At 32.1% G+C, this 4,850-nt stretch overlaps 1 protein-coding gene across 1 annotated transcript in view; it reads left to right on the forward strand.

Annotated features, from left to right (window-relative positions):
• LOC117172110 overlaps window positions 1-4,850 on the forward strand; it is a 259,054-nt gene that overhangs the window by 46,137 nt on the left and 208,067 nt on the right. The gene's annotated exons all lie outside the window — the stretch shown is intronic.

Genomic DNA, 4,850 nt, shown 5'->3' on the forward strand with positions numbered 1-4,850 from the left:
ATCAGGGACCATAGAAACCTACCTTACCGATATTCTATAGTTGTGGTGGTTCGTGCTCGAGATGTGTCGAGATGTGTCGATTATAATTTAGAACCTTGTAGAATATTTCGACAGAGAGGGGATATATTAATAGATAGAGACAGTAGATTCACTGCAGCATGTATACCCTAGAGAGAAAAATAGATGGAGAGAGAGAGAGAGACATCTATTAAAAAATGTTTGAATTCAAAAAATAATTTTGTAAAATTTGTAATATTACAAAAGGCTTTACGATTGAGCGACTCGAAAAATACCAGCAGATTCTTAAGAGGTCCTTTTCCATACTGTGGATCACTGCAACATATTTAAAATTTATTGATCTAACTAGGATGCGAAATAAACTATTAGCCAGGAAGAAGGACGTTATATTTCAAACGTGTCTAGAAGCGTCGATTGTAATTTAGCACCTTTTAGAATATTTCGACAAAGAGGAGATATATTAATAGATAAAGGTATGCTAAATGATATGCAGCATGTATAGTTTAAGCAGAAAGAGAGATGGAGAGCGAGAGAGAGAGATAGAGGGTGAGAGATGTGTATTAAAAAATGTTTAAAATCAGAAATAATTTTATAAGATTGCAAAAGGTTTTGCTATTGAGTAACTTGAAAAATACAAACAGATTGTTAATAGATCCGATTACATACAGTTGATCACTGTAGCAGATTTAGAATTTTATATTGATATAGCTAGGATGCCAAGTCAGCCATTTGAGATGAAGAAAATACAATTTCCAAGCGCTTGCTAGAATTGATCAAATAAATGAGCTACATAAATATTGGACTTGACCATGAAATGTTTAAATCATCTTTCACATAATAGAGTAATCTGCTAAAAAAGATTCATCTTATTTACTTCAAACATTAAAATAATGCATCATAAATAACAAAAATAAATTCGGCAGTATTAAAGTTCAATGCAAGGAAACTGTGAATCAAACATTATAAAAAATGACACAGTGAATATCTGCTTTGTGGAACTTTTTAAATCCAAAGTTAATATAGTTTATAGAAATTAAACAATCCAAAGTTAATATAGTTTTTATAGAAATCGAGGATGGTACATTGCTTTCTAGATAACTAATTTAATTCGGAGATCATAAAAGCCAGTCCATAGAAACCTACCTTACCGATATTCTACAGACGCAGTGATTGGTGCTATGTTCCCAGAATCTTCTAAAACTAATGACATCATCATTAAATTTTACTGTGCAATTTTTCTTAAACAACTTTAAGGTTATTGTAAATGACGCATTACATTTCGTGATGTTAAAAAAACTGTATCCGCACGTATTGATTATAAATTAGAACCTTCTAGAACAATTAGACAAAGAGGGAGATATATTAATAGATACAGAGAGAGGTGTGTATTAAAAAATGTTTTAAATAAAAAATAATGTTGTAAGATTGCAGAAGGCTTTGCTGTTGAGTAACTCGAAAAATACCAACAAATTCCTAAGAGATCCCTTTGCATACAGTAGATCACTGTAACAGATTTAGAATTTTTTTTATAAAGCTAGGATGCAAAATAAACTATTAGCAATTAAGACCAGGTAGGTCCCCCTGTAATGATAATATTAGATCAACTATTTGAGATGAAGAACATATAATTTGAATAATTTGAATGCGCTTGCTAGCATTTATGAAACAAATCAGGTACATAATTTTTGGAGTTGACTGCTACAAACGATGAAATCATCATTCACATAATAGAGTAATCTGCTGAAAAGATTCAATCTACTGATTTGAAACAATACTATCTAATGCATCGATACTGTGAATTAAAAATTTAAAGTGAAGTATGAAACACGTATATTAAAATGCTCTATTATATATAACAGCTGAAAATCTTGGTTTTTCTTAGAACCAAAATTTTGTTTTAAATTGTATTTAAGTAAACCCATTTGAAGGGGCCAGGATTCCAAGTTAACAGAATAAGGACCAATTTCAACAACTCTGATTAAATCCATGATTAACTAATCATTATTATTTTTTAATTAATGATTAAATCAGAGTTAACCAGCGATGCGTTCAACCAAGCATTTTCAACCTCTGGTTAGCTAATCATATACTTTGTTCGTAATAAGGTCTAGTTTCTAGCTCTTTCTGTTGTTACGGCGACTGTCTGTTGTAACACCTTGTTCATGCGGGATGAGTTTGATAAGTCCAGTTGAATAGATAAGGATTTCTTATTAAAAGAATCGTGAACATACTTTTGTCTCAACTATAGCAACTTATTAAGCTAAAACTTAGTTTAATTAACAATAGGTCTTTGGTTTACAGACATTACCATAGAGTGCGCCACAACCAGATATGCTGCTTTTCTTATAGTTATAACCACATTTTTTTCTCCTGTTGAATCTGTTGCGCTCCTTTTATTTGCACATCCAAATGCCACACAACATACGATACGGATGATATAATCATTGAATTCAATATTTTCAGTACCTACTTGTTTTAACTGCACAATTACAGTATCCTCATCCTTCTTCTCCTCCTTTTTCTCCTCCTCCTCCTCCTCCTCCTCCTCTACTCTTTCTCGTTCTTCTACATACATTTTTGACAGTTTAGTTACCTTGATTTAAGAGAATACAAGATTTAACAGGAGAAGCATGGTTACAACTATATGAAAAGCAGCGTACCTGATAGTGGCGCATTCCATCATAACCTCTGTTAACCAAAGACCTCTTCTGAATCAAACTAAGTTTTCATTTAATTAGGGCCCATTTCACTAACTGTGATAAAATCTTTAATAATTGATTAACCTTATTTAATTAATACTCTGCGTTCCACCACTCTTTTAATCACGATTTAGGGGGAGATAATCGCGGGTTAACTTAACCGCCCAATAATGGCTGGTTATAGAGTATAATCAGTGATTAAAGTAACAAAACCCGGAAATTTAAGTGCAAGTGCAATGAGTGCAGTATACAGGAAGGAAATATGGCTCTGTTTTACAATGATATTTTATCCTCATCTGAGGATGATGAAATGCTTAACCACGTTCAGAGAAGTCCACGAATATTCAGACACAATTGCCATTTCTCTTCTATTACACGTGCCACTGAAGCCACTCGTAACCTCAAACTTAGGGAATCTTATCATATGCTAATATGGCGCCGAGTGTTCATGAAAAATTTCGTTCTAACCAACCAGAGTCGCCGTTATAACAGAAAGACCTAGAAACTAGACCTTATTACGAACAAAGCATATGATTAGCTAACCAGAGGTCGACAATGCTTGGTAGAACACATCGCTGGTTAACTCTGATTTAATCATTGATTAAAAATAATCATGATTAGTTAATCATGGATATAATCAGATTTGGTGGAATTGGCCCTTATTCTGTTAATTTAAATTCCTGGCCCCTTCAAATGGGTTTATTTAACTAAAATTTTAAACAAAATATTGGTTCCAAGAAAAACCAAGATTTTCAGCTGTTATACATTATAGTGCATTTTAATATACGTGTTTAATTCTTCACTTTAAATTTTTGATTCACAGTATCCATGCCTTAGATATTATTGTTTCAAGTCAGTAGATTGAATCTTTTCAGCAGATTACTCTATTATGTAAACGATGATCTCATCGCTTGTAGCAGCCAACTCTAAAAATTATGTACCTGATTTATTTCATAAATTCTAACAAGAGCATTCAAATTACTCAAATTATATGTTCTTCATCTCAAATAGTTAATATAATATTATCATTACAGGAGGATCTACCTGGTCTTAATTGCTAATAGTTTATTTTACAATCCTAGCTATATGAAAAAAAATCTAAATCTGTTACTATGCATATATTCTAAATCTGTTTCTATGCACTGTGTCATTTTTTATAATGTTTGATTCACAGTTTCCTTGCATTGAACTTTAATACTGCCTAATTTGTTTTTGTTATTATGATGCTTTATTTTAATGTTTGAAGTAAATAAATTGAATCTTTTTTAGCAGATTACTCTATTATGTGAATGATGATTTCAACGTTTCATGGTCAAGTCCAATATTTATGTAGCTGATTTATTTGATAAATTCTAGCAAGCGTTTTGAAATTGTATTTTCTTCATTTCAAATGGCTGACTTGGCATCCTAGCTATTTCAATATAAAATTCTATATCTGCTACAGTGATCAACTGTATGTAATCGGACCTATTAACAATCTGCTTGTATTTTTAAAGTTACTCAATAGCAAAGACTTCTGCATTCTTACAAAATTATTTCTGATTTTAAACATTTTTTAATACATATCTCTCACCCTGTCTCTCTCGCTCTCCATCTCTCTTTCTCCCTAAACTATACATGCTGCATATCATTTAGCATATCTTTATCTATTAATATATCTCCTCTTTGTCGAAATATTCTAAAAGGTGCTAAATTATAATCGACACATCTAGACACGTTTGAAATATAACGTCAGCAGATTCTTAAGAGGTCCTTTTGCATACAGTGGATCGTATGCAAAAGGACCTCTTAAGAATCTGCTGGCATTTTTCAAGTCGCTCAACCGTAAAGCCTTCTGCAATATTACCAATTTTACAAAATTATTTTTTGAATTCAAACATTTTTTAATAGATGTTTCTCTCCCTCTCCATCTATTTTTCTCTCTAAGGTATACATGCTGCAGTTGATCTACTGTCTCTATCTATTAATATATCCCCTCTTTGTCGAAATATTCTACAAGGTTCTAAATTATAATCGACACATCTAGACACGTTTGAAATATACAGTCTGTCAAGTTAAAGCGTGGGTGGCTTTACTCGCAGTCGGTAAGGTGTATCGACATGATTTTGGTGTCAAAATATTAAGAAGAGCTCC

The sequence above is a fragment of the Belonocnema kinseyi genome, chromosome 4 (assembly GCF_010883055.1).
Source record: "Belonocnema kinseyi isolate 2016_QV_RU_SX_M_011 chromosome 4, B_treatae_v1, whole genome shotgun sequence".
NCBI lineage: Eukaryota > Metazoa > Arthropoda > Insecta > Hymenoptera > Cynipidae > Belonocnema > Belonocnema kinseyi.